The sequence below is a fragment of the Vitis vinifera genome, chromosome 3 (genome assembly GCF_030704535.1).
Source record: "Vitis vinifera cultivar Pinot Noir 40024 chromosome 3, ASM3070453v1".
In the NCBI taxonomy this organism is placed as follows: Eukaryota; Viridiplantae; Streptophyta; class Magnoliopsida; order Vitales; family Vitaceae; genus Vitis; species Vitis vinifera.
In genome coordinates this window covers 10,676,908-10,701,999 of record NC_081807.1, presented here as the reverse complement: position 1 = coordinate 10,701,999, position 25,092 = coordinate 10,676,908, and the positions used below count along the sequence as shown (strand labels likewise).

Genomic DNA, 25,092 nt, shown 5'->3' with positions numbered 1-25,092 from the left:
GAAATTGGATTGAAAGTGGAAAAGATAAATTTTCCATAATTGAAGTGAAAACTAATTTGGAGTTATTTTAGGGAATGATGCAGGTTATGAAGGAATGAGAGTGACAATTACATGTTGTAGTAGATTATGAATGTTGCAAGCTTTTTCCAAAAAATGTCACCAATGACTTGTTGATGCCTTCATTATCCCAATTCCTCACTGTATTGGCATTCAAAATATTTACTTGTGAAGAGGTGTGTTAGGTATTTTTTAATTGCTATTGCACCTTATTTAAGCTTTGTGCACTTTAAATCGGGTATGAATGTGCCACTAGTGTTCTCTTTTCTTAAGAATTCTATGAGTGTGACTTTAATTTTATTTTTCTTTGTTGTTTCATATATATATATATATATATATATATGTATGTGTGTGTGTGTGTGTGTGTGTGTGTGTGTGTGTGTGTGTGTGTGTGTGTGTGTGTGGCAGTGAAAATAGTTTCCATTTGGAGGTGGAAGTTGCTATTATGAAAATTGGTCTTGAAGGAAAGAAGGATTTAAAAAATGTGGTATATATCTACCCACAAAGTCACCTAGATTGACTAATGAGGAGTTAATCATTATCCAAGAAAAGCTTAAAAAGAAACAAAAATTATATTCTTCTCCTTGGCTTGTTTTTGAACCAATTGTAGAAAATTAAGTTGAGAATGAATTTCATTGTCATGGAATTTGGTGATAAAACTCAAGTAGATCAAAGAACCTATTGTTTGTGGCATTGCTTCTCTAAGGAAGGATCACACTAAGACCTTGGGTGAATTCTTTTTTGGAAACCTCACCATTCTCAACAATTGTTCTCTAATTTTATTTACTATTGTATATTTGTGTTTCATCTATAGTGCATTCATAATCTTCCATGGGATGCTCTATATGTAATGTATTTGTTTGTTGGTCTTAAATTTGACTTTTATGCGCTTTTCTTGAGCTCTCTATCTCTCTTACTCACACACACACACAATGGAAGTTGTATTTATGAGAGAATAAAGAAGGGTTTTTCCATTTTGAGTTGGTGTATTTACGGTTTACCATAATGATATGTAGAAGATACACTTGTAAAGAGAGCTTTCCTTAAATCTTGAATTTTTCAAGTTTTAGCACTCTTCTATAGGCAATCTAAATGAGAATGAATATGTTTTCTTTAGTAATGATTAATTCGTTGCAATGTTTTTCTTTTTAAGCATTCGAATTGGCAATTTTCATTTCTAAGTGTTTATCTAATTTGGGTTGATTTCTTTCCTACTCCTAGCCTCAAATTCTTGCATTCGTGATACCTTTACTTTTTGAAGCAATGTATATTCTTTCATTAGAGATCCCATTAGTGGTAACATCATCTTCCTTGTTTGTGATAATCATGCTATAAACATATGATAAGATTTATTTAATTTTGGTCATTTTATTTTATTTTTTGTTTAGAAGGAGTTCTGATGTAGAACAACTCTAGGATGGTTGCCTAGGACTTTTATCTTTTAGGGTTTAAAGAGCGGAATAAGGTATAAAGTTTATGGTAACAAAATAAAATATAGAAAAAGAAGATAAAGAGAATAAGATATAGAACCTTAGGCCTGTTTGGGAACTGTTTCCCAAAATTGTTTTCTATTCTCAAGAATAAAAAACACCACAGAACATGCTTGGTAACCTAAGTAATGTTTTGTTCTTGGTGTTCTCCGTGTTCTTAAAATCCTATTTTCAAATAACATCTTTGACTTGTTTTTCCTATTTTTGTACTATTTAGATAACTAAGTAAGGGGCTTATTTTTCCTTTTTCTTCGTGTTCTCAAGTGTCCCCCCTTCAGTTTACATCGTGAACATCTCCACCAACAACAAAAATAGAGAAAAACCTCTAAAAAAAATAATAGAAAAATCTTTGAAAAATCATAGATTCTCTCAAAAAGGAAAACTTTCAATACCCATGAGATGAAGATGAAGAATGAACAAATCCGAATAATCAACCAATCGAGAACAATTCCTTGGTTCCAATAGTGTCGTTGTGGTTCGAGGCATCTGATTCCTCTTATCGGCGATGAGATTGAAGATCAATGCATTTTGCCTTCTCCTTTCTCTCTCTATGTGGGTGATTGGTGTGCCCTTCTCTTCTTTGCATCTGGGTTTTGTGGGTATGCCCTTATCGTGCTTGTGAACGGGGAATGAGAAGCAAGCAGGCAACCGACGATGTATTATTTTATATGTTCAATATGAATATTAAATAAAGCCAAATTTATTATCAAAACCATGACTTTGAATAATGTGTTGCACGTTGAGAATGTCCTCATCGACATATCTCTATTGAGACATCTAATATACCTTTGATGTATTTTCATTATTTACAATTATTTAAAGAAATTGAAAATCATGCAAATAACTTTAAAAAATGGTACATTTTCTTTAAATTTTAATGAAGAGTAAATATAAAAATTATTTATATTTATAAAATCAAATTAACTAAAGAAAACTCTTAGTTTAAAAAAACAACTTCCAAACATTTTTATTAATTTAACTAAACATGTTTTTTTATAACAAAAACTGTTTTCCAGAATTCAGTTTTGAAAATACATTTTTTTTTTTTTTTTGTGAAAACACCAAAAAAATTTCTTAAAAACTATTTTTCGAAATAGTTTCAAAAACAACAACCAAACAGACCCTTAGAGTCACAATAAGGCATTCTAAGAGTCTTACCTAAAAGAAAATCAATAGAATATTACCATTAAAAATTACAAAGTATGCAAGAAATGTAATATTAGTAATCATCGATCAATACTTTGGTTATATCAATTAACCTTATTTGTAAGCTTCTTTAAAAAATCCAAAGTTTATTAGGATTCTAATAACCTATTATGACTTTAATTCTAATTGTTTTATAACCTAATTAGTTACTCCTAATTTGACTTCAATAAATGTTAATCCTAATTTACTCCAACTAATACTAATGCACATCCTTACTAATTCCTCCCAACTTGGAAAAAAAACTTAATCTCAAGTTTTAGTGATTTCTCTATGGTCAATTGAAATAATGAGTAATGTCTTCCATCATTTCTCTATAGTCAATTGAAATCATGAGTAATGTCTTCTACCCTTTCTCAACGATCAATTGAAATTATGAGTAATGTCTTCCACCCTTTTTTTTCTTCGTTAATTCCTTATTACCATAAGATAGGATTTCAAAATCTCTTAAAAAATTTCAATTTCATGCAAAACGAGTACCAAACTTTGAAAGATTTTTCGATGTTGTGAAAAAAGTTGATGGTTCTTAAAATAATTGTGTGTCATCAACAAGCTAGTGGTAAGTTATATGTCATGCACAAGAGGACATACTTTCATGCACAAGTAAATAAAATAAAATAAAAAATCATTGAGAGCATTATATACTTTTGTTGGATATTCCTTATCCTTATCTTTAAATTCATTCACTTCTCGAGCTGTTAGAGCAAAATAATTTTAGTTTCCATGTTCTCCTTTTCAAATTGACGCATACCTTTTTTTGTTGTACCTCATATGACTTTTTAACTGGTGGAACTTCTTTCTTTGGATGAGGGATCTTCTTATGTGCATTGTGTATGAGAGTATATGTACTATGTTTCGTCTTCTTTTTCTCGTTCCTAGGAAATAGGAATGAGAGGAGGAAGTTGTTGGTTCGCTGTGGAGATGAGGTCGTTTAAGATCTCCATTGAGAAGGTTTTAGGAAAGCTGCAAGAGGTTATTATGGAGAGGGGAAGAGGATTCACTAGTGGGACTAAGTTTGGGAAGACAAGTCTAAGTTGCTTCCTTGAAGGTGCAAAGGCCTGTTGTATGTAGGAGGAATCACTGGTTTACAATTAGGTATGGAAGGAAAATGATAGGGTTTATAAGCTTGAGAGGCGTGTTAATTGAGCGAGGAGGTTTCTCTTTGTGTCGTCTGTGATGTGAAGGGAAAAAAGATTTAATTTGGTCTTCCCAAAAGGAAAAAGATTAACAGGGGGATGGGGCACATTGGCAAGTAAGCTTTGTTCTTTGGGGATAAGGAGCTTGTTAGCCCCTGTGAAGCTTTCTAGTTTTGTGGTGAATAAGGGGTTGACAAAAGATAACAAAGGGCTCTCTCTCAAGTAAGGTTTGTATGTGGTGAAGGTTGCAAGTGCTCAAAAGAATTTGGATAATAAAGTATCGGTACGGTTAGATAAGAAGGAAGTGTTGGAGAGAATAGTTCCTTGGAACCTTTGTTTGGTGGGGAAGTTGGAAGGAGTGTCTAACTTGGAACCTTGGGTGCCTTAGTTAAGGAATTGGGTGGACAAAAGGTGGAACGTTAAGAAGAATGTTAGAATTTCTGTCTTCAAAGTATCTTTTTATTGTTTTGAGTTTGAGAATGAAGAGGATTTGATTGCTGTTTTGTCAAGGGGTTCAAGAAAGATTGAAGATAAACTCTTGGAGTTGGAGAGGTGGAGTCTTGAGGTGGGGCACTTGAGGAAGGGAGGAATTATTGTAGATTATAATAAGATAAGACAAAAATATAAAGAAATGAAAATTAAGAGTGCATAAAATGTAAAATTGTTTACATAGCTTGACCTTAAGCCTAGCTTCGCACCACACAAACTAATCATATATAATATTTTATATAAAAAAATAATCACTTAGTGATCATAAAATATAATTAGTATTCTATTACAATAATAGTAAAATTAATTTTAAGAAGCTCCTTAACAAAATGTTAAATAGATATTTTGTGTTGGCAATTTTGATTCACATTATTTTTTTTAAAAAAAGTTAATATTTATAGAGTTTAAATGTGGATAAATTACTTTTTGAGTTTGATTAAGATTAAAAAACCCATTGCTCAAGTTCATAGGAGCCTATAAATAATTGCATTTGTAAGAAATTTGCTTTTAGAGTAAAAAAAAAAAAAAATGAGTCGTTATAGTTGTCAAAGTCATGAAAAAAAAGGTGAAAAGAGATAGTAAAAGTGTGTATTGTGGTTTGGATGTTGAATTTTTTTTCAATATTTTCTAACTTAAATGGATAGATTTACTTGGTCAAAGCATCATGTAACCTATCTCAAGATGCAACTTCTTCTAAGTGGTGGCAGTGATGATGGTTTCACATGTTGCCAATTAGTAGGTAGAAAATGTTCCCCCACTCATACAAACTCTCCACTATTTCAATTAATTAAATTCACATTTTAAACTTTAATTTCTTTCTTTGCTTGACATATATGTGCGCATTCGATATGTTGAATTAGAGGATTCGAAGATTCTTTATACACTCAAGCCAAATTTTGCATTTCACAAATTTAAGGAGTTCGTGTTCAAAGCAAAGATGGTTCGTGTATATATATAAATAAATACTTAAATGGATAATAAATATATTTATTATTTTCTATTTTTAAAAATAAAAAATAATAATAAAATTCAACACAAAATGCAAGAAGTGTTAGACATTATTTTAAAAGGATGATGATTTTTAGAAATTATTTAATTTTTTTTTTAAATTACTTCCTCAAATTTTAAAATTTTAAAATATGATTTTTAAGAATATAAGTCAAATTCATACTTTGGGTAAGGATTTCTATATTTTATATAGAAGGTATTGCAATTTTTTGTTTTTAAATATATAAAGTAAGAAGTATATCCAAAAGTGCTAAGTAATTTAATTCTTTGAAAAAGAAATGAGAAAGTTAATTAAAAGAAGAATAAAAGGGGGACAAGTGTGGTTGGGGCTACCAAAAAAGGTTTTGTAAATTGATGAAATTAAAGGGGTATATTAAAATAAACGGTATAAATATGTGCACGATGGTATACTCCCGCCTTCACTTTCAAGTAATTTTAGTTTAAAAAATATTTTTGAAAAAAAATTAAGTATTTGACAAAAATTAGTAAACACTTTTAAAAATATAAAAAAATCACATGTAATATTGAACAATCAATTCAAATATTTTTTAGAGAAACATTTAATAGATGATTTTTTTTTTAAATATTAAAAAAAATATTTTTATTAAAAGCACTTTATGCAAAAATATTATTATGACAATGTTTCTATTTTAATTTTTTTTTAATGGAAGTGTTTTCTCTTAAAGAGTTTTTAATAAAATTACCTATCAAATATTTATTTAGAAAATATTACAGGTGATTTTTGAATATTACAAGTGATTTTTTAGATTTTTAAAAATATTTTCTAAAATTTTTCAAACATCTAAGTTTTTCTCAAAATATTTTTTAGACTAAAAATATTTTCTAAAATCATTATCAAATATGTTTTTATATATCGGTTGAATTGATAGTGATTTTAGTAAACACTTTTAATTTTTTTAATATTTAAAATTTTTTATTATTCAAAGTGTTATCAAGATTAAAAACAGTTTTTAACATGTGTTTTTTAAAGTCTGTTTGATAATGATTTTATAAAGTGTTTATAAATTTTTTTAGACTTTAAAAATTATATCATTTAAATGTTAAAAATATTAAAAAATAAAATAAAATCATTACCAAATATATTCTTAATCTCTTCATTAGTAATTAATAATTATGCTACTCTAATTTAAAATTAAATTCATAAAAGAACGTAAAAGTAATATCAAAAACCAACATTTAAGATCAAATTCACATAAAGCTAACCAATACCACGGAGCCAATTTTAAACCCAATTCACGAAAGTACTTAAATAAAAAACGGTGAAGCTTAAGCTAATAAGTTTTCGAGGAGTTGCAGCCTAGGAGGTAGGTGTCATTTCCATGGAGTGGTAAATGTACACGACAATGGCCCATGAGTCATCCCGTCAAATTTAAAGTCCCAATAAATTGTTGCTTTTTGGGAGGACAGAACCGATTTCTTGGGTTTCCAGGACAGCTCTTCCAATCCATTCAAGTTTAAAGTAATATTATTTATTTATATTTACCGGAAGTTAATGCCTATTTTGACACTTGTTTAACAACCGATTTTATTTTATTTAAAATTTTTTTTTCTTAAAAATAAAAAAATGTATTTTTATTTATTTTTTAAAATTAATTTTAAAAAATAATTATATAAAAAATAAAAAATATTAAAAATAAAATATTAAATAAAAATTATTTTAAAAATATATTTAAAAATATTAAAAATATTTTAGGTTTTCTAACAAAATTTTATTTTATAAAATGTTAAAAAATAATTTTTAATTTTGTTTTCAAAATTATTATTTTTTTCTCATTAAAATAGATTGATGTATACACATAATTTTAAAGAAAAAAAACTCAAATTTAATTAAATAATTATACATTTATCTTCTTGTACTTATCCAATAAAAGAAAAAAAAAAGTATGTAAAGAAGAGATTGTGAAGAATACTTACAAAACGAAAGTAAAAAAAGAAAAAAAATTATTTAAATAATAATAATTAATATCAAATATTGGTTTTTATCTACCAATTTGACTTTCAAAAGTTACACGAAGAAAATAAAGAGGAAGAAAATTTATTATTTTCAGACAATAAAAAAGAAATCTTACCCCTTTTATGCAACTTAAAAAACCAAAGCTCCATTTTTCTCAACACGTGGTTGTGAATTTCAAAAATTTTTGAAGCATATTCATGTAATTATATAGATAGATAAAAAGGTTTATTAAGTTCTCATTTAAATATATTTATTGTTTTTTATTTTTAAAAATAAATAATAATAATAAAATTTAACATAAAATGCAAGAACTTTAGACATTACCTTAAAAGGGTAATGATTCTTTAAAATTTTAAAAATACTTTACTTTTTAAAATTTTAAAAATTGATTTTAACAACATAAGTTAAATCCATATTTGTGGTAAAAAAAAATTTATGTTTGAAATGTATTTGATTTTCATTGATTTGAAATTTTCTTAAATTTTTTTTTATTGAAATTAACAAATGAAATAAAATATAATAAATATAAATATTAAAAAAATTTATATATATTATTATTTATTTGATATCATTGAATATATTTAAATTAAAAATAGATATTATTAAATAAATTATATATATATATATTTTAAAAAATAATTTTAAAATTTTTATTTTTATTTTTTATATAATTTTTAAAATTTTTATTAATTTTTATATTATTAATATTTTATATTAAAATATTTAATATATGCTTATATATAAAATTGAAGTATGAATATACCAATAAATTTATAGTCATTCGTCCCATCCACTTTAAAGGTCCAATAAATTTTTGTTTGTTGGGAATGACAAAATCCATATCTCGGGTCTCTGTTAAAGCTCTTCAAATCCAGTCAAGTCAACTTTAAAACAGCTCATATGTCCTTTACTCTTCCGCGAACGATCATTTAAAGAGCAATATAGGTGTTATATAGCAAAGAAACCCTTTCATCTCTTTTTTGGTCAGAAGTTGCAACGTTGTGGTTTGTGAGGTAACCTTCGGATAATGCTTCTTCTTCTTCTCCTTCTTCTTTCATGTGTTTCCTCCATTTCTAGTAAACCCAGATAAGTGGTTTCTCAAAGGAAAAAGAAATTGGCCCTATCTTCTTCCAGGCAGCCATGATGTCGTGAGCCCAAAAAGAATCACTATTTGTGGAGCCATTCTATTTTCTCCCGGATTCCTTTATTTCTGATTTTCTTGTTGCCATCTTTTCAACCTCTCTTTTTAATCCCTAAACAATGGTGTGGTAAATGGGACGGTGTGATGTGCGAAAATGGACTTACCACCGTCTAAACGAATTGTGGAGGAAGTGATGATTTCGAGGAATAGTTCACTTCATCTCTACTATTAACCTCCTGGTTTACTTGTTCGCCCTTAAGTGTTTTCTATTTTTTTTTTCTTTTTTGATTTGTTTATTATAGACAAATAGGTGATTTATTTATCGTATGTAATATTATATTTTGTTTCCATTGGATGAATGCCCTATAAGTTGAGTTGGGCTCTTTTATGATTAACTTTAATGCTTCATGGTTAGATTTGTTCTTCAACTGTTGGCTGAGAGTGCGATCAAAACATTCCTCAAACCACTTGGAAGCTCTCGAGGACCAAACACACCTAAAAGCTCTTTTGAACACAAACTTCAGTAATATCGATCAATGGCTCCCTCGTCTGGAGGTATGCTCTTAGCTTTAACATCTTTTGATGCTGTGATTTTATTTTTATGAATGATATACCTTCCTGTGGAGACTATCTTTGGATCATATATGTCAGGAAATCAATAGTTTGATTTTTCATTGCAGTGAGTTAGTTTTGATTATTGGACTCTTAACTATTTTGTCAGGTGGCCAGGCTCTCGGTATTTTGAAGAGTTTGAAACAAATATACCTTATAGGTTATATGAATCTTTTAGAGAATAAAAGAAAATTTTTCCTATATGCTAAGATAGTTAGTGGTGTCTATTGAATTTCAAATTTAGAGCATTGAACGTGTATGATGAGATTGAGGCTATTGAATAAGCATATAAAATAAATGCTGCAAGGTATTAGGTATAAACAAATGAGATTGAGTGCAAACAAAGAGGTGCAAATAATGAGATTTAAAGATGTATATATAGCACTATCTGATGAGAGGTGCAAAACTACCATTTGGTCTTGTAGGTGGATCTAATCTTTTTTTGATATATAGTCATAATAATTGACTTCTTCCATGTTAATGTTAATTTTCAACTCCTTGTGAATTCTTCAAGTTCATTGTGGATTCCTTTGAGCGCCCAATAAAATGTGAGTGTTGTTTTATTATTATTTTTTTCTATTAACTTGCTCTTATGGTTAAAGAGTATTAGACCAAGTGACAATAGTTATTATGAAAATAGAAATTATCCAAGTTGCTTATGCTTTAAAAATTTAGTTATTGACTCTAAGTAAGTACTTTTATGATTTTACATTCACTTTAATATGAATAATATTGTAGTGCTAAAGAAGATGCAACCATTGTAGGATGTTAATGAGGACATATTAGGGGTTGATTTGTTATGAGATGGAAATAGAATTTTGTTATAAATATTTACATTTTGGACTTCAAATTTTTTTATTTTATTTTGAATTTTAAACAACTACATTTGTTTATATTTGAAAATGATAAGTAATAACATTTTTCTCTGTTTTTTTTGTAATATAGGTAATTTCTTGTGGATGAAAATTATTAATGGCATGAGCAAAGTTGGAAAGATGGGGGTATTGAAAAGAGAGGTATGCAATTGACTATATTTTTATACATTCAATTATAATTTCATTATGTTATAATTGTTTTAAAATGTAAAGTATAAAAATTCAACAATCCTTAAGACTTAGAATTGATGTTGAGCTTCAATAATGAATATTAACTCACGCGTGTATCAGTTATTTTGAGACCAATGAAAATATATCAAATCATTACCTTTTGAGATCTTATTTTGACATTAAAATTCCTTGTGTTGATGATTATGAGGTGGATTTATTATGTAAGAGGCATGGTCTAGTTTGAAGACAATGCATTTACCTGTAGGAACATTTCACTCACTTTGTCTAGAGGTGAGAGTGTCAAGGCTTAGATTTGTTGCAAGGATTAATATTAAGATAGTGTGAGATCTCATTCTTATGATCGATAGGCCCCTATTCTAGATGTTGAGGTAATAGAGTTAAAGAATGATGATGTTCAAATTACTGAGGAGTTGCATAATGATTTTAGAGGGCAGGAGTATGACCTCAGCATTATAGAGATAGGGTTGTATGGTTTTAGTCTTAACATCAATGAGTATGTGGATTGACCTATCTTTTATGAGGAGAAGCTTTGCTTAGATGATGAAGATGTCCAAGATAAGGTTTGACAGTCGAAGAAGATTCATACAAAGTGTGACATGGGGTATGATAAGTAGTACTTACTAGCTTTGATCCTATCACCCCTTTAGGTGGTTCCCCTTTTTTTTATCATAATACTTTATGTTTTTAAAGGCGAAAGCGTAAGGCGAGACTTTTTTGTGTTCATAAGACGATGCGTAAGTCTCGAGGTGTTGAGGCGTAAGCTTTTTGAGCCTCGCATTATATAATTAATTAATATTTTAAAATATATAAAATAAAATGGCATAAATAAAAACATGAAAACAATTCATTAGAATCATAAAAGAAAAAAAAACATACTAGTTCCTTACTTTCACAAAAAACCATAACAAAGTCATAAAATAGAAAATAGATTCAACTATACTAATAGTTTCAAACTTCAACAAAAAGTCATAACTAAGTCATAAAATAGAAAATAAAGTCGACCATAATAATAGTTCTAAACTTTTACAAAAAATTCATAACTAAGTCATGAAATAACAACTAGAGTAAATTGTTTCAACTTAAATCCTCATCTTCAAGGTCATCATCATCCTCATCCAATGTATCAATAGTAGGAAAATGTCCACTATCATGTATCCCCATTTCATGTAAATCTTCATCTTCATCAATTGGTGTCAAATTCAACTCCTTCTTTTTGCCTTTGCCTCCACTTGTACCTAGCATAAAGTATTAATTATGTGTAAATATTATAAGTTTTTTAATTAAATTTAATCAAATTTATGACTTCAATTTTTGAGTACTTGGTACTTCATTATGTTTCCTTTCGTAGGAATGTGAAGAAATCATGTGATCCGATGATGCTTGAGTCTCTTGGGAGTTGGATGACACAACTCTGATAGCATCAACATTGAATAACTCATTATCTTGAAGCCAACAAAGATCAAAGGGGAGGAGGGGATCTTCTTTCTTCGCAATCCATTCATCATCCGAATAAATCTCCTCTACCAAAATCTGATCAACATTTTGTTTCCTTTGTAGACTTCACTCTCTCAATCTAGTGTTGTACCTTACATACACTAGAGAATTCAACCTTTGATATTCAAGTCTATTTTTTTTGTATGGATCTACAAATAATAAAAGAAACAAATTTATGTGTTAAAATGAAATAAAGTTCTCTAACATTAAAATAGATATATATGTATAAAAATTTACAAAAATAGAAGTATTATTGATTAAAATTTGCTCCAATTTCTTTCACATCCCGAAGCACTATAAGTGAGGCTAAGGACTCGAATAGCAAACTTTTGAAACTATGGTGTTGAACACCCAAATCACATCCACCAAGTTGTAGGACTTCTTAATGTTCGAGAATCAATTGCAATACGACTCCCAAATTCACCAATTGCTTGGTCATATGCGTCCAACTGAATGTCAGCTTTTAAACGTTCTTGATAATCCAATATCTTATTCATGCATTCAAATAATTCCTTTCTCACCTCATCAACATTAGAGAACTTATCTCTATACTGCAATTAAGGATTAAGATAATAACCTGTTGCATGTAAAGGTCGATGAAGTTGCGGAGTCCATCATCTTGCATCAATTTTTCTCCAAATTGGGCCATATTTTCTCTCCACACCCCCACAATTAAATGCAATTTTCTCTTTAGTTGAATCTATCAACTCATAAATATAACCCATGGCTAATCTTTCCTCTGAATCAACCTCTCTCAAGACACTAACTAATGGAATAGTGGTCTTTATGCAAAAAGCAACATGGGGCTAACAATTTAGATCAAACAACATTGTACTTCAAGTTTTCACACCTTCTACATTTTTAGCCCATGTGCTTGATCACTATTTTTCTGAGGAGAATATTGCTATAAGAGCTTGTTTTTGCTTATAAAGACTTTAAAGAGTAAGAAATGCAATAGCAAACCGTGTAATTGCTAGATGAAGAAGTTCATGATTTTTTTGTAAATGTTCTCATCAAGCTAAGAACCCAAGTATGCTCATATATGAACTTCACTACTTGCCTAGCTCGAGAAAGTGTAATAGCATGAACATTTAGCTTTCCAATATCCTCCAACATCAAATCAATACAATGAGCAGCATAAGGAGTCCACCATAATCTTCTCCTTTTTTTCCATAAAGCCTCATTCCAGCATTCACATAATTAGAGGCATTATCAATGATGACTTGCTCAACATTCTCCTCTCCAATTTCTTCAACCACCTCATTAAGATATTTGAACATCAATTCCTCATTTTTTTTATTGTATAAAAAACATCAATTGATTTCATAAACCAAGTGCTAGTAAGACTATTCACCAAAAAATTGATAAGACACCTACTATTTTCATCTATTTAACCATTTGACATAATTGAACATCCATATTATTTCCAAGCTTTTTTGTGATCTTTCATAATGATACTTAGATCATTCACCTCTTCTTTAAGAATTCATGTCCTCAATTCGTGCATAGATGGAGGCTTAAACTCGAGCCTAAAATTTGCAACAACATCCATCATAGGAAACCAATAAGGATCAGTCACAGTGGTTAATGGGAGACCTTTTGAATACATACACCTACCAATTTTTCTACACACTTCCTTCCTTTCTTCTTGCTTCCACTTTGAATTCAAAGTATTTTGTCTAGGTTGTGAAGTGGTAAATTTATCCATGGGTCTCCTAGGAATAGGTTCCCTACTCCCACTTCCTAATGTCGCTATTGTTTTAGACAAGACACTCTCATGCATTGAAGTTGGACCCATACCGATTTCTTGGATCAATTTATTTCTTTTCATTTTTTGATCCTTAAAATTAGCCAATGCCTCTTTGCATTCCAATCTAGCTTATTCACTAACTTTGTTGCATGGTTTCATACCATGATGAGTTCTGGCTAAGTGATGCTTGTTCACCCCTCCCATGCATATTTGATTGCAAAATTTATATCTTAAATATTGCTCCCTGAAAACTTCAATAACATACTTCCATACAAAATATTTTCTTGAATTTTTCAAATCGGTGGAACTCATTCTAAAAAAAATACCAATAATAATATTCAAATTTCTACATAACAATATAATTGACTAAAAAATAATAACAAGACATAATTGAAAGGAATTTAAAAATGAAATATAAAATTTAATTGGTTTAAATTTAAAAAACCCAATATTTTTTTTAGAGGAATTTAAAAATTATACATATAAAATTTAATTGGAATTTAATAATGAAATAAAGAAAATTTGGGTGAAAATTAAAATTAAACTAGAAATAAAAAAATAATTTTAAGTAGAATATTTAAACCAATTTACTAGAATATGTATAAAAAATGGATGAATGGAGAAATAAATAACGACTTATTGAGAGCTCCAACTTTGGCTGAAAAGTCGATTGTTGAGAGAGAGAGATGAATGTCTGTGTCGACTGTCGAGAGAGACGAAGAGGGAATAAACCATGGAAGAGGGAGAAAACCATGAGAGATGAAGTTGAGGGGGAGAAAGAGATGAAGAGATGAAAAGAAGGGAAAACATGGGAGACGAAGAGGGGGAGATCGCGAGTTCGTGACATACTTGAAGATGAACGAGAGGGATTGCCGTTGGAGAAGATGCATTACGGTTGGTCATCGCCTAAGGTTGAGTACTCCGTCGTCACTTGAGGTAGGGTTTCGTTTGAAGCTTTTCCTAATTTGTGTTTGCAAAAGTCTTCAATTGGGACTCGGGTTGCCGTTTCAAGGATTACTTTGGGTTTTTTTTTTTTTTTTTTTTTTTTTTAATTTTTGTTCATGGCCACATCAACTCCCACAAAGGTTACGCCTTTTTCTTAGAGCGTAAAAGGCGCAATCAAAGAACGCCTCAGTCACGCCTCATTGGAAAAGGCGTATGCCTTTCAAGAGTCGCGTTTTATTTCTTACGCTTCAAGGCGTTTTGGCCCCGCCTCGCCCTGAGGTGCGCTTCAAGGCGTGCCTGAGAAACGCCTTTAAAAACTTTGGTATTGCTATCAGACGAGTTTGAGGTTAGAGACTTGAGATTTTTCTTTTGATCTCTAAAATCTATGTAGCCATCAATACGCACATGCAACTCTTATGATGCTTATTTAGTATTGTAGCACCTTTGCACTATAACCTTCAAAGTTTGTCTTTTTTAGGTTGGTTCGAATTTTTTATTAACAAATAGTCATATTACCAATTGAAAGGGGTGAGAGGCAGGTCCACTTCACGATTGATGGTTTTCACCATGTTCTTACTACTAAGCAAAGTTTTTAAAGGCGTTTCTCGAGCGCGGGGCCAAAACGCCTTGAGGTGTAAGAAATAAAACGCGATTTCTGAAAGGCGTATGCCTTTTCCAATGAGGTGTGACTGAGGTGCGCTTTGATTGCACCTTTTATGCTCCAAGAAGGTGTACGCTTTGTGGGAGTTGATGTGGCCATGAACATAAATTAAAAAAAAAACCCTAAGTAATCCCTTAAACAGCAACTCGAGTCGCGATTGAAAACTTTGGCAAACACAAATTGGGAGAAAAGCTCAAAATGAAACCCTACCTTAAGTGGCGACAAAGTGCTCAACCTCAGGTGGCGACCAACCGTAATGCATCTTTTTCGGCGACGATCTCTCTCGTTCATCTTCAGGTATGTCGCGAACTCGCGATCTCCCTCTTTTCGTCTCCCATGCTTTCCTCTCTCTTCATCTCTTCATCTCTTTCCCCATCTTGGCTTCATCTCCCATGGTTTTCTCCTTTTTCGTCTCTCTCAACAGTCGACACAGAGGCTCGTCTCTCTCTCTCTTGACAGTCGGTTCTTCATCAATTTTTTTTTTGTTTATCAAATTAACTCTCAAATGACCTTTTCATCCAATATTTATTTATTTATTTAAATCATTTTGACCAATTGGAGCTCTCAGCCAGTAAGCCATTATCTGTTTATCCCTTCATCCATTGTTTTAAATATGCTGGTAAATTGGTTTAAATATTCTGCTTAAAATTAATTTTTTTATTTCTAGTTTAATTTTAATTTCCACCGAAATTTTCTTTATTTCATTATTCAATTCCAATTAAATTTTATTTGTATAATTTTTAAATTTAAACCAATTAAATTTTGTATTTCATTTTAAAATTCCTTTCAATCATGTCTTATTATTTTTTAATCAATTATATTGTTGCATAGAAATTTAAATATTATTATTGATGTTTTTTTTAGAATGAGTTCCTCCGATTCGAAAAATTCAAGAAAAGATTTTGTGTGGAAGTATGTTATTGAAGTTTCCGAGGAGAAATATTTAAGATGTAAATTTTGCAATCAAAGATGCGCAGGAGGGGTGAATAGACTCAAGCATCACTTAGCGGAAACTCATCATGATATGAAACCATGCAACAAAGTTAGTGAAGATGCTAGATTAGAATGCAAAGAGACGTTGACCAATTTTAAGAATTAAAAAACGAAAAGAAATGAATGCTCCAAGAAATTGGTATGAGTCCAACTTCAATGCATGAGAGTGCCTTGTCTAAAACAATAGGGACATTAGGGAGTGGGAGTAGGGAACCTATTCCTAAGGGACCCGTGGATAAATTTATCACTTTACAACATAGACAAAGTACTTTGAATTCAAAATGGAAGTAAAAAAAAAGGAAGTGTGTAGAAAATTTGGTAGGTTTATGTATTCAAAAGATCTCTCATTCAACATTGTGAATGATCCTTATTGGTTTCCTATGATGGATGCTATTGCAAATTTTGGGTTCGGGTTTAAGCCTCCATCTATGCATGAATTGAGGACATAGATTCTTAAAGAAGAGGTAAATGACTTACGTATCATTAAGGAAGATCACAAAAAAGCTTGGAAACAATATGGATGTTCAATTATGTCAGATGATTGGACAGATGGAAAGAATAGGTGTCTTATCAATTTTTTGGTGAATAGTCTTACTAGCACTTGGTTTATGAAATCAATTAATGTTTCTGATACAATAAAAAAATGGGGAATTGATGTTCAAATATGTTAATGAGGTGGTTGAAGAAATTGGAGAGGAGAATGTTGTGCAAGTCATCATTGATAATGCCTCTAATTATGTGAATGCTGGAATGAGGTTTTATGGAAAAAATGAGAAGATTATGGTGGACTCCTTGTGCTGCTCATTGTATTGATTTGATGTTGGAGGATATTGGAAAGCTAAATGTTCATGCTAATACACTTTCTCGAGCTAGGCAAGTAGTGAAGTTCATATATGGGCATACTTGAGTTCTTAGCTTGATGAGATTATTTACAAAAAATCATGAGCTTCTTCATCTAGCAATTACACGGTTTGTTATTGCATTTCTTACTCTTCAAAGTCTTTATAAGCAAAAACAAGCTCTTATAGCAATGTTCTCCTCAGAAAAATAGTGTTCAAGCACATGGGCTAAAAATGTAGAAGGTGTGAAAACTTGAAGTACAATGTTGTTTGATCTAAATTGTTAGCCTCATGTTGCTTTTTGCATAAAGACCACTGTTCCATTAGTTAGTGTCTTGAGAGAGGTTAATTCAGAGGAAAGATTAGCCATGGGTTATATTTATGAGTTGATAGATTCAACTAAGGAGAAAATTGCATTTAATTGTGGGGGTGTGGAGAGAAAATATGACCCAATTTGGAGAAAAATTGATGCAAGATGATGGACTCCGCAACTTCATCGACCTTTACATGCAGCAGGTTATTATCTTAATCCTCAATTGTGGTATGGAGATAAGTTCTCTAATGTTGATGGGGTGAGGAAGAGATTATTTGAATGCATGGATAGGATGTTGGATTATCAAGAACGTTTAAAAGCTGACATTTAGTTGGACGCATATGACCAAGCAATGGGTGAATTTGGGAGTCGTATTGCAATTGATTCTCGAACATTAAGAAGTCCTACAACTTGGTGGATGTGATTTTGGGGTTCAACACCGTAGTTTCAAAAGTTTGCTATTCGAGTCCTTAGCCTTACTTGTAGTGCTTCGGGATGTGAAAGAAATTGGAGCACATTTTAATCGGTAATACTTCTATTTTTGTAAATTTTTATACATATATTTCTATTTTAATGTTAGAGAACTTTATTTCATTTTAACATATAAATTTGTTTCTTTTATTATTTGTAGATCCATACAAAAAAAAATAGACTTGAATATCAAAGGTTGAATTCTCTAGTGTATGTAAGGTACAACACAAGATTGAGAGAGCGAAGTCTACAAAGGAAACAAAATGTTGTTCAGATTTTGGTAGAGGAGATTGATTCAGATGATGAATGGATTGTGGAGAAAGAAGATCCCCTCTTCCCCCTTGATCTTTGTTGGCTTCAAGATAATGAGTTATTCAATGTGGATGCTATTAGAGTTGTGTCATCCAACTCCCAAGAGACTCAAGCATCATTGGATCACATGGTTTCTTCACATTCCTACAAAAGAAAACATAATGAAGTACCAAGTAAGTACTCAAAAATTGAAGTCATAAATTTGATTAAATTTAATTAAAAAAATGTATAATATTTACACCTAATTAATATTTTATGCTAGGTACAAGTGGAGGCAAAGGCAAAAAGAAAGAGTTGAATTTGACACCAATTGATAAAGATGAAGATGAAGATGAAGATTTACATGAAATGGGGATACATGATAGTGGACATTTTCCTACTATTGATACATTGGATGAGGATGATGATGACCTTGGAGAGGAGGATTTAAGTTGAAATAATTTACTCTAGTTGTTATTTCATTTATTAGTTATGGATTTTTTGTAAAAGTTTAGAACTATTATTATGGTTGACTCTATTTTCTATTTCATGACTTAGTTATGACTTTTTGTTAAAGTTTGAAACTATTAATATAGTTGAATCTATTTTCTATCTTATGATTTGTTTTTTATGGCTTTTTGTGAAAGTAGGGAACTAGTATGTTTTTTTTTTTTTTAATGATTCTAATGAATTGGTTTCATATTTTTATTTATGCTATTTTATTTTATATATTTTAAAATATTAATTAATTATATAATGTGAGGCTCAAAAAGCTTACACCTCGCCTCACAAACACAAAAACGTCTCGCCTTACGCTTTCGCCTTTAAAAACATCGTAGTACTAAGGATAAAAATATCGGTATTTTGATTTTACGAATATATCAAAGATGTATCGGATATATCAAATATACATCAATTGATATTGTGGAAAAAAATACCGATAGATTTAAAATTGATAAAAACTCATGAAAATATAAGAAAAATTTCATAGAAACATAATTAGAAGTATAATAAACATTTTAAATTTGTTTTGTTTAAGAATTTGATATATGTATAATATAATTTATCATATTTGATGATAATATTTTGGAAAAATTGTAGTGCCATTGGAGATATTGTGCCTCCATTTGATTTAGGCCATTGGATGAAAGTGGTTTAATCTTAGTCGTCTAAATGGTAAGTGGAAAAAAAAAAATCTATGCTTGGATGAAACTAACTACCTAGAGAAGGAAAGAAACGTGTAAGACGATTGAATTAGCTGTAAAAATTGCATATGAGATCTGATTGAAATTGAGTGAACAAGGGAGAGTACTTCCCTAATATGAGACTCATAGAGACATTAGTGTGTTTGCCATTTGTTACTAGTAGTCATACTTACGAATTGAAAACGAAATAGTAAGAGAAAGTAGTTTGGAGATTGCAATGATGGATTCGACATTAATGTTTTTAATAGGAGAAGAAAGAAGTAAGGAAAACATACCTAGAACTAAAAATTCATAGAGCTTCCTTTTTTGAGAGAAAATGATGAGGGCAACCTCAACATCACTTACAAAAGGTGAGTTGGTGACTTGTGGAGTTTTCTATACGGCGCATTTGAGTCTTTTCTCTCCGCATCTCCAGAAAGGCAGTTTAAAATTGAAACTCTGCAAAACACACAAGCTGAAAAACCGCAATAAAAGGGATTGAAGGGAATGATATTGAGAGAATAAACTGTCACCAAAATGAGCAAATGAAGAAAATCATGAAGAGGCAAAACAAGGCAAAGAAACAGGAAAAAATATAATGACAATGAGCATAATATAAACAATTGAGAAGGAGGAAGTGGGTGTCTATGTTTTATTGATTCTTATTGCATAGCCCCTTTGTTTTGTATTGTATATTTTTTCCCATGACTTCTCAAATTTCTTCTTCCCCTTTATTTTCTACTCTCCAATGGCCAAACGCACACCCTTTTCTTCATTCATCTTAGCTCTCTTTCCCTCAATTTTGTTGAACCCCACCTAGAAAAAAAAAATTATTATTTACTTCATAGGATAACCTCATCCTTTGGGACTCTTGGTAAAACCCACAACACCTACCAAAAAGAGAACATTGGGTTTGAAGCTTGCACAAAGAAAGCTTTAATAAGTGGTAAGATACATAATAAGTTCTTTGCTTCTACATTGGCAAATTGGAATTAAATGCTGAATTGGGTTTTGGATCTACGAGAGGGTTCGTTGAGAACTTTAATGATTGAATTGAATTATAAATAATGAGTTTACTCAATGCTATGTGGTTGATACGGAAAAGGCAAAAGTTGAGGCTTGGGATTGATTCATTTCGTTATTGTTGTTCTTTAAGAAATGAAAAAGTTGTTTGAGAGGATTTGTGTATTTAGTTTTATGTAATGCTAGTTTGTTATGTACTTTGTGTGTAAATGCTCTTTGTTTTATTAGAAATTACATGTTTAGTGAACTTTTCATTTTGAAAATGTTAACGGGTCATGAAAATTATAAAATTGAAAGTTTTTTCTTCAAAACATTTGGTACGAGACAATAAGTAATCAAATGTATGTATTTATTCACAACCAGCCTTTGTGTAATAGAACCTGTTGTTTCTCATATTAATACATTTCATCCATGTATGATCCTTATTTCACTTTAAATTTTTTATTACATATTTTCATCACTTAAATGATAGAGTGAAAAAAATTATTGGCAAAATGTGTCTTCGACAATTGATTGTGTCATTTATAAATTATGTAAATAACATGTATTGATACTGATTTTAGACAGGCTGTAATTAGGCATATTGAAATTATAATTAGGAATTCTTAAATATGAAACATTGGTATTCATAGTCTCTTCATGATTCATTGATCGATATCATTTAGGTGCATGAGATGAGGTTCCACAAACTTTAAGTTCCATAAATGAAAAGCTTAGAAGTGGTATTCTGTGTTCCTATCATTGAATATGGTTTTTGGGTTAAGGATTTATAGATAACAAAATGAATAGGCACTACAGAATTATGGCACAATATCATCTATAGTATTCATGGAGGCTCCTTTAGGAATAGAGCCCTATTACACAAGTTATTATGGAGGCTCCTTAAGGACAACAATACTTTATGGAACAATATCATCTTTTCTATTTATGGCCTACACTCTAATGCTATTGTTAGGTAGTCATATTGGTGCCATTGGAAGGTCCTTACATAGGTATTTTGTGATTTCACCATTTTCACTTAGTTCTTAATTAGTGATGGCATAAAAATTCAATTATGGAAAGCTACTTAGTAGTGTGATTTACCTTTCTATGTTCAATTCCCATATTTGTATACAGTGGCGAGCCAACGAGATTTTAGTGCTTCATGTACAAAAATACCATTTGACCTCTTTCTTGCTTCCTTTATGCAGTTGATATTGTTTCAATTCCATTTCAAGCTATGAACCCAAGGCACTTCAGCATATACTATGGTTCATTGACACTCCAACTGTACTTTTTCTTTAACAAACATTATTGAGTAGTACACATTATTAAACCAGCTTTGGCATGTTTTAGACGTGGATGTTGTTATAATAAACATTTATTTGTCATCCCTCTGTTTACATATTACACTTGTGCGTACCATTTTCCTATATTATTTAGGCACTCAATGTACTTGATACTATAAGTTTCACTCACATGTCCAACATATTATTAAATATATGTGAGCCTTAGTTACTTCATTCCTTAACATTAGCTAATTACTTTCTTAATGTCATGCAGTTCGTTTGGCAATGATATGATCAATAAGTGGCATTGCATGGGGTACGTCCATTAAACATACTCAATTGTGCATAGAATTGAGCAAGCTATTAGGTACTACCTTAGCACATCGTGTTTTATTCCAGTGATCAGTTGGTTAACCTTTTGTCTACTGTTGAGTGAACCTTATGTACTACTTAAATATACCTTTGGTACTACCTTAATCAACTTTAGCTACTACCTTAGTCAACATTAGGTACTATCTTAGCACACCTTGGGTACTACCTGTGTGACACCTCGAAACTGTATTTCTAAACATTAAGACACTTCATTTGTGAATATTAGTTCCCTTATTTTTCAACCCAAGGGAGTTGATTTGTCAAGCATAGGACCCACAAGCTGCTTTCAATCCATGCATAACTTACAATGTATTCGGTTCCACACTCAACTAATCATGGCATTATGGTTCTCCTTTTATATACTAGTGATTGTACCTTAGTTACTACCTTAATTAACCTTAGGTACAACCTTAGTAATCCTTAGGTACTAATGTAGTTGCACTTGCACACTACTTGTGTGCAACATCCAATGTTCATGTCTAAACCTTAATTAGGTAGTTCCTTGTTGGAAGCTTCGGCAATCCATATGTTAAGCTTATGTAATTTCTACATACAAGGAATTGTAATCAACATACATAATTCCGCAATCTTTCGTTGTTGCATATATTGTTTGTAACAAATCTTTATGTGATTAAGGAAATGGAAGTGTCACATTCATTAAGGAGGTGAGCTTGTTAAGACTGCCGTTGGGTCCATCATTGGCCTATATAAAAAAGTAAGTTGATATTGACTTCCTCATTGGCTTATATCCACTTTCTAATAGGTACTTGAAGCTCGTGTCATAGAAACATAAGAAAGTATGTTGAGATTGGCTTCCTCACTAGTGCGGGATGTTGCTGCATTGCGTTCTCAGTGTTTTGGATCACACACCACTTGTTCAGTCCCTTGCCTACAACCATCGCAACAAGTTGAAGAACATACAAGCCGTGACACAACAGACATTCAGCCTTTTGCTGAAGAATTCGTAAAAACAACACAACCTCCTACTAAGCCCATGATCCCCAATTGAAATGCAAGCATCAACAACAACCCTTGCTTCCAAACAAGTGCCCCCACAATCTCATGCATAGTCCTCTCTTCAATCGGAATTGGGGGTAGGAGAAGAGGTGGAAAATGTTGGGGCAGGTGCTAGTGGCACCCAATCAGTCATCCTTTCGTCTATTTGGAGATATAAACAGACTGCTAAGAGGATTTTGAAGCGTACTGCCATTTGCAAATCGCCATTTGTCGCGCAATGCCTGAAACAATTCCTTAAAATCCCACATCAAGATAGGGTCATAGCTAATTATGCATTGATAGAAGATGTTGATCCTAGGTACATTAATTTGTATTTTCCAACCATTGTTATAGTGATATAATATGTCAAGAACTTTAACTTAGTTTCACATAATCCTTTTTTGACATTGTAGTGAGGTTTTATGGGACATGCATGGGATGTACATAACAAGGGAAGAGTTGTCTTGTTTAAATGGAGATCGATGGGTGAATGGTGTGGTAAGTTACTAATCCTTCAGTTGAATTCAATTGCCAATTAACGGTTCATATGAATGCATGAAGTCTAGAGTCGGGTTGTAAAAAAAATATTGCACAAGATACACTAAACATTATCAACTCTCACAAGAATCAATAGATCCATGCAATGAATTATGTGGATACAAATAACATGGATGACTAAAATAGTAGGAGGGATAAATCAATGAAGTTTAGTTCACACTATTGCTGCTCAATGAAGGAAACAATGTTAGAGACAAAATTATGCAGGCGTGTCTATTGTAACTGAAGCAATTCCTCGTGAAGTGTGTCATTTTGTTCAGGTAATCAATAGTATTGCACAAGATGCACTAAACATTATCAACTCTCACAAGAATCAATAGATCCATGCAATGAATTATGTGGATACAAATGACATGGATGACTAAAATAGTAGGAGGGATAAATCAATGAAGTTTAGTTCACGCTATTGCTGCTCAATGAAGGAAACAATGTTAGAGACAAAATTATGCAGACGTGTCAATTGTAACTGAAGCAGTTCCTCGTGAAGTGTCATTTTGTTGAGGTAATCAATAGTATTGCACAAGATACACTAAACATTATCAACTCTCACAAGAATCAATAGATCCATGCAATGAATTATGTGGATGCAAATAACATGCATGACTAAAATGGCAGGAGGGATAAATCAGTGAAGTTTAGTTCACGCTGGTTAGATGGTCAAGTTTTCCCTTGTTGTCGATCAATAGGTTCACACATTGGGCCCATTCTAATTAATTTTTACCATTCAGTTTATGAACGGTTAATTGAAATGAAGAGTTTAGATTGTTGGTGTCAAAATTCTGGATTGATGTTGAGGAGACATTTTGAATGCTGTCCTCATCTCCCCTGGATGTAACCGAGCTTCTGGTAGCTTTGATAATGGCAGAAGTATACCATCTGCTTCAAAATTTGGCATATCAGACTTCCAGGTCATGTAGAGTGCCCCACACCTTTCTTTTGGGTGTAGTCCATCAAAAATCGCATCATAAGGATGCAGCATAGAGTATGTTTGTTCCTTTTTTTGTTAGGTTCATCAAAATCCACATCTTATGGATGCAATTATAAAAGTAACAATACCACATTCTGGAAATGTAATTTGGCGGCCTCTCATATGGACCACATTGATTTCCTTTTCCCCTTTAGAACACCATCCCTGAGATCCGACTTTTAGTCAAACAAAAATAAATGCATATCTTAGTGTGTTTGGTTACTTCTTATAACAACTGGTTTCCCAAAATTATTGGATTTTGGAAAACAAAGAACTCTACTCTACAAAATGTTTTGAGCTGGTGTAATTATTGTAAATTGTTTTTATTAGTATCTTCTGCAGCGATTTAGGCTTTTAACTTTTTGGTTGCTATTAAAAAAGCTTGGGAGATTTGGAAGATCCAAGATCCAGCTGTGGCATCTACATGGTGACAATAACAAATTATTTTGTTTATTTTCCATGTTATCTTAGTTCCAACCTTCACACCCAAAGGTTTACCTTGTTTTTTCTTTCAGAAGAAGCAACCTTATATTGTTTCTGCAGATGTGGTTATGACTTCTGCTATACTTGCGGTGCTGAATGGAAGAACAAAAAGGCGACATGTTCCTGCCCACTCTGGGATGAGAATAATATTTGGGACGAAGACGATAGAGATTTTGATGATGAATACTATTCAGAATATGAGTATTTTATGCTTACCAAGGAACTGGTGTCAGTATTGCATTAGATATTATACCCCTTTTTTTTGCATGCAGTGGACTTCTCTTTTCCCTGTCTAATCTTCTTCTC

At 31.4% G+C, this 25,092-nt stretch overlaps 2 long non-coding RNA genes across 2 annotated transcripts; both read left to right on the top strand.

The window, feature by feature from the left end:
• Positions 1-8,301: 8,301 nt before the first annotated feature.
• LOC104878856 (uncharacterized) lies at positions 8,302-22,122 on the top strand. The gene is made up of 4 exons (XR_785482.3): positions 8,302-8,371; positions 8,915-9,054; positions 10,057-10,127; positions 21,333-22,122. It is a non-coding gene; the product is annotated as an uncharacterized LOC104878856 (long non-coding RNA).
• A 391-nt stretch (positions 22,123-22,513) lies between these two features.
• On the top strand, positions 22,514-24,650 carry LOC132253537 (uncharacterized). Its single transcript, XR_009465366.1, has 2 exons — positions 22,514-23,097; positions 23,192-24,650. It is a non-coding gene; the product is annotated as an uncharacterized LOC132253537 (long non-coding RNA).
• The last annotated feature ends 442 nt before the right edge of the window (positions 24,651-25,092 follow it).